The sequence below is a fragment of the Anabrus simplex genome, chromosome 4 (assembly GCF_040414725.1).
Source record: "Anabrus simplex isolate iqAnaSimp1 chromosome 4, ASM4041472v1, whole genome shotgun sequence".
Classification (NCBI taxonomy): Eukaryota; Metazoa; Arthropoda; class Insecta; order Orthoptera; family Tettigoniidae; genus Anabrus; species Anabrus simplex.
The window spans coordinates 242,033,865-242,048,058 of record NC_090268.1 but is presented as its reverse complement, the minus strand read 5'-3'; positions in this window follow the sequence as shown (position 1 = coordinate 242,048,058).

The following is a 14,194-nucleotide window of genomic DNA, read 5'->3' as shown; positions in this document are numbered from 1 at the left end:
ATCAGTGTTCCTAGGCATTCAAATTGCAATAAAATTTATTGTACTGCGGTCTAGAAAGTCACTCATGGCTATCAGGTCAGCCTTCTTTTCCCTTCTGATTGGAAGACTCACTATACAGTGGACGGAGTTCTTTGACTGGATCGATGCGATGTGGTTTGTACATGTTCCCTTTTCCTCTTTGGCGCTTAGTTGTACTGAACATACTCCAGTGTTCTAGTATGTTGTGCCCTCTCCTCAACCGAACAACAGTAGGGTTATCTGAAGATACCTTTAACCATAGTGCCAAGGTGATTTTACAATTCGGGTCTTTCTGCACATTTGTTCAAGAATAGAAAAATCCAGAAAATGTTCCCTGTCCATCTCCTTCACCACAAAAGGATTGCTTGGACGAGCAGTCTCAATTACACTTTTCCATTGCTAAGGAATGTATACTGGACACACTCGCTTTCTTTTTTTCGACCAGTGCAAAATTTCTGTTGCACGGCAGAAAACTATGACCACTGCAGAGGAACTTTTGATCAATTTCTGTAAAAAGCTTTAATCCTATCAAGTACTGCAGTATCACTACCATTCACCAGTTATTGTTCTGGCCTACACAACGGTCAGACCACAATATAAGTTTCCTTTCCTGACCTGCTCTAGCAGTCAAAGGTTGATAATGTTTGCATATATACCTGAATAAGCATGAAGTTATTTCTATTGACCCCTTTTTGCAACACTTTCATGCCAGATGTTCATCGTACAAGCTCATGAGGCATCACAGATTGCAAAACTAAAAGTTGAATAGAAGTTGGTAGAAGGTGTTGGAGTGAGTCAGTGTAGGACAATACAGAATCACTGAAAGATTTTCCTTAGCGACAGCCATGTCTTGATATAATGCTTCGTATGCTTTCTCAGCTCTCCTGTGATGCAACTCAGTTTGCACTTTCACGCGTTGTTGTTCATCGTCATTTTCTGCAGTTTATCACAAGTAGAACAAGAATCTGACCGTGGCACACCGAATCTTTCAAAATCTTTATTAAAGATTTCACGGTAATAATGAAGCTTTACTGTTGAATTTGGATGATGATCATAGTACATTGCATGCATTCTAGCGACATTTAAGTTGGGATGTAAACAGTCTGTGGAATTGCAATGGTGGCTATAATGAGTAGGCTGCCTCGGGAAAGAGTTTATATGTTCATGGATACTCTCGTAACTCTTCACTTAATTTTCATGGTCTTTTGTTGTGAGTGCCACGTCCATCATCGAAATCAGTTGCACCATTCTTTATTTTTATTTATAGCATCTACATGCGATGATGTGAAATTTGCAAAATGGCTCACAATGTCTTTTGATACACCAAATATCGTGTACCTTCCACAACAACATAGTACCAAAATGAACAAGTCTTCCTGGAGATATCCTCTGCAACCTGGCAACGCACAGGCTCAATGATCTCTATATTTTTGGCGAGATACTTGTTTTGAGCATTATAGTTCATCTTATAAAACTCCGTAAAAAGATGCTGTCGCCCATCGAAAGTAACCTTCTGACACTCATTATGTATGCACGAGCAGGTACATTCTTAAAACAACAACATTAATGATGACGTAGGATATGACACGTAGTATTGATTTTCCTCACAGATATGCAACTCTTTCATACTTATTTCATTTGGAGGCTTCACTCCTGGTTTTATAACATTCCTCCTTGTTGTGTACGCCTTTCCGCTATTCCTCAGTGTCTTGTTTTCCACATCCTTCTACTCATTTATATTTAGCAACTGTAGTTTTCCTTTATTTATGAGATTTATGGACCCTCCAGACATACAAATGCTGCTTATGGACGCCATCTTGTCAACTGTATGCAACGTTTTTCTAGGGACTGCCAACTTAACGGCTTCATAATTTTTTGTACAGTAAATATTTTGATTTTCTAGCACTGGGTGCTGCAGTGCTAAAATGTATTATGCAACGTTATTCTGGGGAGTTATTCAGTTTATGGAAGGCAATACATACATGGCAGAAATAATTTATGAAGTTTGTTGCAACTTGTTGGAAACTATCATATACATCAGGCTCAACCAACTCCTTAACTTGTGATGTCACAGCACTTTTACACCTCAGGAGAATCAAAACAGCAAGCAAGTGAGCAGTTGAGATTAAGCCTGGAAGGGGGTGGGGTGTAACTATCTGTGGCAGACTGGAAAGAGTTTAAATCTCCAAATACTGAAAATACCAATGAATACATCCAAATAATAAACAATTTTCATTTAGAAATATGTTCATGCTTTCAAAGTGTAGAAGTTTTGTAATCTGCTTTTCAAATCTTGGCACAATATGTTCAGTTGCTGTAGACAATGATGATCTGACCTACAATTGGTGCTAATTGATTTGCAGTGTGATAGAGATCTACAGATATGAAAATAAGAGGAATATATGTGACTTTCACAAATGTTTTCCTTAAAAATGATTTCCCTTCTTATATAAGTTTGCTGCAAGAATGGTTATTGTGTGCAACTTCATATATCCTGCAAGCTACTGTTTTCAATTTTGAAAGCATGCAATACTGTGAGTTAGTGTGTATCACACATGGACTCCAGTATTGAAAAGCTGGTATGGGGAAAAGGACTTTGGAAGAACAGACATGAGCAGCCATTGAAGTGTAAGAATAATGTTTTACTGCTTATTTTGTTTTATATTAATGAGTATGTTCCTTTATATTATTTTTTGGGTGATTTACAGTATTTAACTGGACATATGTCTTTTTCCTTTACTTACAAAGTGTAAAAATGTTAAAAATGTACATTTACTGCCTTATGCATTTGTAATATATATATAGTTTAATAATGCAATGATAAATTACGTTGTTCATTCACTTGTATGTTTTCATTACACAATAAAATATTGTAGTTTGAATCCACAGGCTTATCATTAAAACATAAAAATACCATGTTAAAATAAAACAGTTTCTAGATTGTACAAATGCAATAGGGACCGTGCGAATGGCGAGTTGTGCGCTCTTGCGACTACTTCAGAAAACGTTTGATGGGGTAAGCTGCAAGCCAGCGCTCGAGTTAGCTCATGACGGTGTTAACTGAAAGAATGGAGAGTCGAACGAGTAAAAGTAAACTAAACTTTCACTCATCTCCCAGCAAGGAATTGACATTAACATTTATTGTAGGGGACTTCTCCTTCAAATTAAAATGAACTAGCCTCGTTGTGTTCACCCTGTTTCATTATGAGATATAAGGTGGGTTTTACAGCATGGTAAGCCTCTCAACGTTGGCCAAAAAAGAGAAAGCAATGTCTCCTCAACCCCTGATAGCGCCTGGGACCGAATAAAATGTATCTTTGTTACTGTTAGTTCTCTGCATTGAAAACTTTGAAGTACGTCAGTGAGCAAAATAAAAAGATAAAAGTGCATACACGTGTCCCTCAATGTGACATTATCGGTACCCGTAATGACATATTCCGAATTAATGGCAGATAATACTGAAAATAAAACCTTTCCAGTAAGGGAATGGCAGTACACAGGAATTGCTCATGCCTTGAAATTTTCACAGTGATACTTCCTTTAGGAGAATATACAAACATTTCACATATGTTCAAAACATACATGGATATCTGCACTTGGGTGTAGTAGACGTGGCTATCTCTAATGTTATTGTTGTGTCACACACAAATACGGTACATTGCTCCGTTTCTCTTGAATAATAGGCTTTCCTTTACACGAAAAAGGACACTTAATTTCCAGGAGAGAAGAAACACTGGGATGAAATACTATCCCATCTGGACTCGAAAACAGCAATGGGTGCTCTACTTTGATACACACTCCCACCTGTTTTACAAAACAGTCATTGAGTTTGCAGTACTCAACCACCGCAAGTTGTTCAGTGTTCCTACCGTACCTCATCGCAGGTGTGTTAAGGGATGTGGAAATTAGAAATGACCTTGTAAGCTGATCATAACCACCACTTCTCAGTGTCTTAATCTGATCAGCTTGCTGGCTGGCAGATAAGCGTAATTTTCTTTGTTTGAACCATGCAGCACAGCAATATTGAAACCTTGTGTCAAATGCGATTTTGTACATCTGTTCTGTTGTAACTGTAACATATGAGATATAAAATAGTTGCAAATCTTGAGGCAAGAAATCGAGATAATTCACAGGTTTGATTGATAATTTAACAGCGGACATTTTTGTAACAAAATAGCATCTATGGACTGCATGGGTATTCTGATTTTGTACTTCGTTCAGACACTTGATCAAATCCTCAATTTCGCTACGTTCTACAGCATCATCTATAATTTTTTGTAGAATGGAACTTGCCACCACGTAATTTTCACTCTCACATTCGGCTTTAAGCATATCAGTGAGGGCACACTCAATATGTTTTTACTCGTTGGTACAAACAAGTTTTATTGAAAGTGGTTGATTCTGTTTGTTCAGCAATGTGGACGTATGGTTTCAACAGTTCTGCTATCTTCTTTCCTTTCGAACATAGATCCTTATGAGCGCACTTAGGTTTATTTTTTCCATTGCTGCACTATGGTTGTTTTGGAGGAGTCCCTCTCGGAGTTAATAAAGGAACACAAAGCAGCAATGTGCTTACAGCGTTTCGACTGACCTGCTTTGCATCCACAATCACCGTCAACAATGTTCCTGTTACTGTCAACGTGAAAATAAATAAAAATACTTATAATGAGGAATTATTTATCGCATCACCTTTAGGAATTAAATATTTTTGTTATAATCTTTGAACCATCTCATCATCATTCACAGCTTAATCCGCCTGCAGGGGAAGTACACTCAAGAAGAAGTTGTCGCCATGAATTGCGGGTCGGTTGTCCTTCCTCACTCATTTATAAAGTGAAATTCTGTCGGAATTTGAACTACAGTCGCCGGAACTTGAAGCAAGCCGCTCGCTACCTCCTTTATAATACAGTAGAATAACTGAGAAAAATTGGCTTGCTTTTTCTATGTTAGCTTAGCTGCTAGCCTCTGACTTTAGTGACCGTGGTTTGAACCCCAGTGTCACTGAAGTGCGATTTTAAGTTGAAAGAATTGTGTTTCAGGAAAGGCATCCGACTCTAAATTCATGATTACAACTCTTACAGGACTCAGTGTATGCAATGGCCCCGCGCAATGATTCAATAATTTATAACTAAAGTTAATGTGAATAAATAATTAATTAACAATTTCCCGAAGTAGGAATAAAATATAGTAAATACCTTGATTTCAACGTTGTATGGTGACATTAATACTCGTTTCCCTTAGACACTTGCCGTATATTTCTTGCCCTAACCTTTCCTTCACGTCAAAGACTTGGTTACTGCTATTTAAATCTTCACCTTTCTTTAGCGCAGATTCCCGGAAATAATCTGAGTGTTGCACTGACTGAAACCCTACATAATTTATAGCGGTCGCTGCTACAGTCGAAGCCATTATTGTCCGGCTTTACCTCTTTATTTTACAATCACAAGTCAAAACTAACTGCCCTGGTTGTAATGAACTGCACTGTCAATGGTCTCGTGAGTGCCCCATCAAACGACTGCAGCTGTTCCCGTTAGGGGCGCTAACTACTAAAAATCTCGTGCGCGCACGGTCCCTATAAAGCTCACTGGATTCATTTCCTCCTCCCCGCTACCTTTCTACTGCTCTTTGGCTTTGGAATCGATTGTTGAAAGCATGGGAGGCATTTTGTATTAACTTATGTCATAGTGGCACTGATGTAGATTGAAAAAAAGAATTGAATCACATTTTTGGATTGAAAAAAAAAAAAGAGTTAATTCTCTTTAAGGTTATACTCCTCTTCAGGGCTAGGGACAATATAAAGACATATTCCTACATATTATTACTGTTAAGTCATATCTTCTATTATTCTATTACTTTCTATTATTTTAAGTGTCTTCCGAATTTCAAACTTTAAGTGCAACTTGGATTTCTCTTTGTCCTTAGTAATCACCTGTTGTAATAAGGATACATCTGAACGTAGTTTAAAATTATTGTAGTGTATTATAGTATCTTATTAGATATTAGTGTGTTTCTTCTTCTTCTTCTTCTTTTATGACCACATAGGATCACTTTAGTCAGTCCGTCGTTCAGGTCTCTTTGAAGGGATTGTTCGGGCTTTGCGGTCCTCCCAGTACTTCTTCAGACGCTCTGATCTTCGTGCCCTTTCCTCAGTTGAAAATGTGCGTGTTGTTGGTTTGTTTTGTGTAAGGGTAAAGCGGAGGTTTGTATTCTTGAGTTTTGTATTCAATTTTATCTTATTTTTGGTGTCTTCTGTTGTAAGGCCTATTTCCTTCAGATCCTCTCTTACTTCTCTGATCCATTTACATCCTGTTGTGGTATTTTTTGAGACGAGATTGTGTTGTACTAGTTGTTTCAGAAGTCTTGAGTCCTGCATCCTCATGATATGTCCAAAGAATCCCAGTCTCCTCTTACGCATAGTATCTGTAATGGGTTCTAGCTCTTTGTACACGACTTTGTTAGGTATTAACCGCCACTGTCCATCTTTCTGATATTTTTTGTTGATACAGGTTCTTCCAATCCTCCTTTCAATTTTCTGAAGTCTGTCAGTCTTTGATTGTTTATTCAGGTAAAAGAGTGTTTCTGCTGCATATGTAGCTTCCGGTTTTATAACTGTGTTGTAGTGTTTTATTTTTGAATTTATTGATAGACATTTCTTTTTGTAGATATCCCATGTTAATTTTTGTGCTTTAGCTAATCTATTTGTTCTTACTTGGATTGAGATTTTTTCATTTAAGTTATGTGTTATTACTTCTCCAAGATATTTAAACTGAGTTACTATTTTGATTTTATTACCATTTATGGTGACTTCTTTTAGCTGTGTTGGTTTTTGGGGCATAATTTCTGTTTTTTCAAATGATATTTTGAGGCCAATTTTATTTGCAATGTTTTGAAGTTCTGATATCTGGGTTTTTGCTTCTTTTATGTCCACTGCTAGTAATGCTAAATCGTCAGCAAAACCCAGGCAATTTGTTTTGATTTTTCGGCCAATCTTTATTTTGGGGGGACATTTTCTAAACCATTCCCTCATTACCATTTCTAGAGCACAGTTAAATAATAGTGGTGAGAGCCCATCTCCCTGCCGTAGTCCAGTTTTAATTTCAAATGTCTCTGATGTTTCACCCCTAAACTTCACTTTTGACTTGGTATTGGTGAGAGTCAATTTTATCATGTTTATTAATTTGGGGTGTAGTCCAAGGTGTCTTAAAATTTTAAACAGAGATTCTCTATGGATGCAATCATAAGCTTTCTTGAAATCTACAAATGTTATCACCATATCTCTGTTTCTTCTCCTGTTATAGTCCATTATCAACTTAAGACTCATGATCTGATCAGGACAGCTCCTCCAGGGTCTGAAACCTCCTTGATATTCTCCTAGTTCTTTCTCAAGTTGTAAACTTATCCTATTAAGGATGATTATTGAAAATATTTTGTATGTTATGTCTAGGAGAGAGATTCCCCTGTAGTTATTAGGGTCGGTTTTGTCCCCTTTTTTGTGCAGAGGATGAATGAGGGCTGTTGTCCAGTGTTCTGGTAGTTCTTCTTTAATCCAGATAGAGACAAGTTGTTGATGGAGGGCAACTTTTGCTGAGGTTCCTGCATATTTCCAGATTTCCGCAAAGGTCTGATCTTCTCCTGGCGCTTTGTAGTTTTTTAATTTATTCAGAGCTTGGTAGACTTCCTTTATTGTGGGGGGATTGATGTTTTCTGGTGATGTTTTTATCGGGGTGTTGGTGTCCAAATGAAGGAGTTCTGTAGGTTCCTCACAATTTAAAAGCTTGTTGAAATGTTTAGCCAGAATTTCTGCATTGTCTTTATTGTTATGGGCCAGCTTACCATCTTCATCCTTCATCAGTAGGGTCGGGGGTTCATATTTTTGGAGCTGTTTTCTGAAGGTTTTGTAGTAGTCCCTTGATTTAGTTTTACTGAACTGTTCTTCAATTAACTGCAGGGTGTCCTTATGATGTTGTCTTTTTATTCTTCTTAAGACTTGGGTAGTTTCTTTTCTCTGTTTTACTAGCTTTTGATAGGATATTTCTGTCTTTTGGGACTGATGTAATAGCCATGCCTGATGTCTTTTCTCCACTGTTTCATCACATTCACTGTTCCACCATTGGTGTTTTTTACGTGGTTTAATTGGAGCTAGGTCTTCTGCAATTTGTTTAAGGTTGTGTACTAAGTCTTCAAGTTTGTCTGTGATTTTTATTTTTTCAGTTGCTTTCTGGTAATTTTTGTTGTTGATTAGCTGGGTAGGATCTATTTTTCTTTTAGTTTTAAGGGCTTGCTTTTGTTGTCTCCTCTGGGGAGTGAGTTTAGTTTTAATTTTAACTACGTAGTGATCTGAACCTGTGTCTATTCCTCGGAGGACTTTGACGTTATAGATCTCTTTGTGGTGGTATTTGTCCATGCAGACGTGGTCCAGTTGCCATTCTCCTTTAGTGTAGTCAGGGTGTTTCCATGTTTTGAGTTTTTGAGGTTTCCTCTTAAAACATGTAGATTTTGAGATTAAATTATGGTTTCTACACAGGTCAACTAGTCTCTCTCCATTTTTATTTGTTTTCTTGTGTGCTGGCCATTTTCCGATGATGTCACGGTATTTTCTTTCTCTGCCTAGTTGAGCGTTGAAGTCACCTATTAATAATTTTATATGGTGTTTGGGGATGTTATCTATGGTCTGGTCCAATAGGTCCCAAAATTCTCCTGTTTCCTCCTGGTCTTTTGAGGAGTTGTTTTTATCATTAGTGGGAGCATGGGCATTTATTATAGTATAGATTTTATTAGATGCCTTTAAGGTGAGCGTTGAGAGTCGTGGAGAATGTGATCTGAATTCTTGAACTGAGTTTATTATTTTAAGGCTGACCAAAAATCCTGTTCCAAATTGTGGGACATTCTTCATCACTCTCTTCCCGGGTATACCTTTATAAAGTCTGTACCCTTGAGATTCCAAGGCATCCTGGTCAGTGTTTCTAATTTCCTGTAATCCCATGATAAGAATTTTGTGTTGGTCCATTATGTCGGTGATCACTTTTAGTTTACCGGTTTGCATGAGTGAGTTTATGTTGTGTGTAGAGAAGTATGTTATCTGCTTTGGTTTGATTCTTGATTTTGTCTCATTCGTGTATGTAGTACTGGGGTATTTCCGTGCCTCCGACTTCACGGTATCTTTCAGGTGGCAGCCCACCGTATCCGAATGCTGCCTTCTCTGAACTCTTGGTTCAGCCGGTGGAGTATTCCTTAAAAGACCTTCCATGGTTGACTGTCAAGGTGTCACCTGTGTGGGACTAGGTCCCGAATTACAACTCTGGATGTGATCCAGTGAGGTGATAATGAGGCCGCTCCTCTGGAGTACAGACGCCTTGTGCAGCCGCCCCTAACCTGGAGAACAGACGCTGCATAATGGATTCCAGTGGCATTTCCTCCACTGTGGGGACCATCACCCCACCCAAAGGGGCTCATTCGCCCGAAGCCGTTGGCCCCCTTAGGGAGTCAGGTTATTTCCCGCCGCCCAACACTCGGCGTTGGCAATTTTACAGCTGGGTGCCAGACCAGCAAACCCTCCTCCTTTCTCATTCCGGACTTGGGACCGGACAATGGCGGAGTTATTAGTGTGTTTATCCTATTACTGTAAAATATTTATGCAATATAGTGTCTGCAGTATCTTTGATATCTCTAGTAACTCTCTTACAAGAATTCTCTTGTTGTAATTAGGGTGAACATAAACTGCAGTTTAGAATTGTATAATTCTTGTGTATTTTCTGTTTTCAGTCATTAACAGCAATTTTCATCCCGTTAGGGTGTTGTAGGAAAAAAATTGTTACAACTAAGTAGTGTTGTAGTGCAATAGTAGCCTATATTAATTACCTTATTGTCGTGGGAACATTGTGAACTGTCCTAGACAGAATTTCTGTCCTTTCATTTTTATTTTGAACAGAATAAATCATCTTTTTTTTTTCCCTTTTCTTTTCATAATTCAGTAAAGGATGGCTAAGGAACTGTGGGTATGGCCAGGCATTAAGGAGTATGAGGGAGAAGATGGAGAGTTTGAGGGAGATAATTAGGAATCTCTCAGAGAACAGGAAGGAACCTAGGCCTCCCTCAAACAATGTACAGGATACAGTAGGTGTAAAAGAGGGATGGGAAAGAAAGGGAGGAATTGTAGAAGACAGGTGGTCTGATGCTTTAAAGGGAAGGAGATTGCAGGCTAAGGGCTCCATTCAGGATCAGAATTCAGGACAGGTGTCTGAGAAATCTGTACGAGTCACTGCAGGTAGATCAACCGAGAGAAGATGAAGAACAGGAAATTGTTGTTGAGAAGTGTGGAAGCAGGAGGAAAGGAAAAGGTAGGAAAGGGAAATGTGGAGTAGTGAATAGGAAAAGACAGGTGGAACAGGGTCATGGGAAGGAGAAAAGGGAGGAGGAAGTAGCTTCTGCAGTTGTCAGGAAAGATAGGACTGTCCAGGAGCAGAGGGGATCAAATGTGGTGGGTAGGTTTGAGGCTCTGGTCATGGGGGATTCCATAGTTAGACATGTGGGGAAAGTGTGTGGAGGAAAGGGAACCATGGAATAGAGTGTTATCCAGGAATTAGGTTAAGGCAGCTGTTGTGGAAAATAGAAGAGGAGGAGGCAAAGGAGAAGGTGGTAGTGTTTCACATTGGTACTAACAGCGTAAGACAAGCAGGTATGAGTACCAACATAGTTGGGGATGTGTGGGATCTGGTAAATGCAGCACAGGTGAAGTTTAAGGAGGCAGAGATTGTTATCAGTGGAATGCTGTGTAGGAGGGATACTGACTGGAAGGTGATTGGGGATTTAAATAAGACTATGGAGTCGGTATGTGGGAAACTGGGAGCGAAATTTCTAGATCCTAATGGGTGGGTAGGAGATAGGGATCTGTGCTCAGATGGCCTTCACTTAAACCGCACTGGTATATATAGGTTAGGAAATTTGTTTAGAAGGGTTATAGGGAAGTACATTCAGGGAAACGGGATTGCCTAGGGAGCGGTCATAGGGAACAGGAAACTGGATGTCAAAATGTTAGTGCTGAAATGGAGAAGTATTGTAAAGAAAGGAATAGAATTAAGTAATTTAATAGGTGTATACTTGCCAGATATTGTATTAGGAGTTGAATCATTGATATAATTGATGCAGAAATTTTCTCAGTGAACTGGAGTGTGTATCATAGAGATAGGACAGGAATGGTAGGAGGGGGAGTATTCATTCTGGTGAAAGGAGAATTTGTAAGCTACGAAAATGTTAAAGGTTACAATCATGAAATTCTACGTGCAAGGCTCATCTCTAAAGATAATAGGCAAATTGATGTCTGGAGTGTACAGACTGGGAAAGGGTAGCACTGATGCTGATTCAGAATTATTTGATAAGATAATCAGCTATGTGGGGAAACAATAAGGAAAGGAACATTATTGTAGCGGGTGATTTCAATTTACCAAATGTCAGTTGGGAAGGTAATGCGAACGACAGGAAGTATGACCAACAAATGGTAAATAAGTTAATATGGGAAGGGCATCTGATTCAGAAAGTGATGGTACCAAGTAGAGGGAAGAATATTCTGGATGTGGTGCTGGTAAAACCAGATGAGATCTATGGAGAAACTGAAGTAATAGATGGTATTAGTGATGACGAAGCTATTTTTGTGGTAGTTAAAAATAAATGTGAAAGAAAGGAAGGTATTAAAATTAGTTCTATTAGGCTGTACCCTATGGCCGATAAAACAGACATAAAAAAGTTTTTAAAAAGTAACTATGATCAGTGAAAAACGGTAAATAAAAATGTAAACAGACTCTGGGATGGGTTTGAAGCAGTTGTTGAGGAATGTGAAAATAGGTTTGTATCTTTAAAGGTGGTAAGGAATGGTAAAGATCCACTATATTATAACACAGAAGTAAAAAGACTAAGAGGGAGAAGCAGGATGGAATTTAGAGTTAGAAATGGCTGTGGAAGTAAGGAGAAATTGAAGGAACTTACTAGGAAATTGAATCTAGCAAGGAAGTCAGCTAAGGATAACATCCTGGGAAGCATAATTGGCAGTCATACAAATTTTAGTGAAAAATGGAAGAGTATGTATAGGTACATTAAGGCAGGAACAGGTTCCAAGAACGACAATCCAGGAATCAGTAATGAACAAGGGGAGTGTGTATGCGAGGATCTTCAAAAGTCAGAAGTATTCATTCAGCAGTATATAAAAATTGTGGGTTATGAGGATAATGTCCAGATAGAGGAGGTGACTAATACTAGAGAACACATTACGTACATATATTATCATTATAGTCTGTTATGCCTTTCAGCGTTCAGTCTGCAAGCCTCTGTGAATTTATTAAACGTCGCCACAATCCTCGATTTGCAACTAGTGTTGTGGCCTCATTTAGTTCTATACCTCTTATCTTTAAATCTTTAGAAACTGAGTCTGACCATTGTCGTCTTGGTCTACCTCTACTTAACGTACCCTCCATAACAGAGTCCATTATTCTCCTAGGTAACCTATCCTCCTCCATTTGCCTCACATGACCCCACCACCGAAGCCGGTTTATGCATACAGCTTTATCCATCGAGTTCATTTCTAAATTAGCCTTTATCTCCTCATTACAAGTACCCTCCTGCCATTGTTCCCACCTGTTTGTACCAGCAATCATTCTTGCTACTTTCATGTCTGTTACTTCTAACTTATGAATAAGATATCCTGAGTCCAACCAGCTTTCGCTCCCGTAAAGCAAAGTTGGTCTGAAAACACACTGATGTAAAGATAGTTTCGTCTGGGAGCTGACTTCCTTCTTAGAGAATACTGTTGATCGCAACTGTGAGCTTACTGCATTGATTCAATCTCACTTACTATATTACCATCCTGGGAGAACACACAAACCTAAATACTTGAAATTATCGACCTGTTCTACCTTCACAATTAAGTATTTATTTATTTTCCACCTAGTCGATACAATGATTGCTTAAGGCAATTTTTAATGGTCAAAAGTGGTACATGTTTCGTATATTATCAACATCTTCAGCCACATAACACTGTTTAGATGAAGTGCGATATGGACCATGAAGCTGATTTTTCTGTTCTACCTTTGTATCACCAATCCGACATTCAGTTCTGTTGAATTTCTTACCTACTGACATCAATTTAGTCTTCGAGAGGCTAATTTTCATACCATACTCATTGCACCTATTTTCAAGTTCCAAGATATTAGACTGCAGGCCTTCGGCACAATCTGCCATTAAGACCAAGTCGTCAGTATAGGCCAGACTGCTTACTACATTTCCACCTAACTGAATCCCTCCCTGCTATTTTATACCTTTCAGCAGATGATCCATGTAAACTACGAACAGCAAAGGTGGAAGATTACAGCCTTGTCTAACCACTGTAAGTACCCTGAACCAAGAACTCATTCTAACATCAATTCTCACTGAAGCCCAATTGTCAACATAAATGCCTTAGATGATTTTAATAATCTACCTTTAATTCCGTAGTCCCCCAGTATAACGAACATCTTTTCCGTCGGTACCAGGTCATATGATTTCTCTAGATCTACGAAACATAAACACAACTGCCTATTCCTCTTGTAGCATTTTTCAATTACCTGGCGCATACTGAAAATCTGATCCTGACAGCCTCTCTGTGGACTGAAACCACACTGATTCATCCAGTTTCCTCTCAAAGACTGATCGTACCCCCTGCGGGTGGGGGACGCACATGTAGAATACACCCGCGGTATCCCCTGCCTGTCGTAAGAGGCGACTAAAAGGGGCGACCAAGGGCTGACTGAATTAGAACCATGAAACTAATTTTGAATCGTACCATCACGCGGGGAACACCATAGGTTGCCTGTACTTGCGAGTAGTACCACTGAATTCGGTACGAAATAGGTTTGTAATTAGTAGCAGTATAAGCCTGGCCTGGTGGATTCCAGTACCCGTGCGTCGTACCCACGTGTGCAACACCGCGGGTCTGGGCGTAGCCTGTGAGTTGTACCACTATATGAGCAGCACCGTGGGTCTGCGTTGCCTGTGATTAGTACCCACTATGTGAGGAACACCACGGGAATACCGGCGCCCGTGTTTAGTACACCTAGGTGGGGAACCTTCTCGGTTTGCGTTGACTCTGAGTTGGGCCATTGTGTGAGACACACCATAGGTCTGCGTTACTTGTACGTATTGCAATACTTGT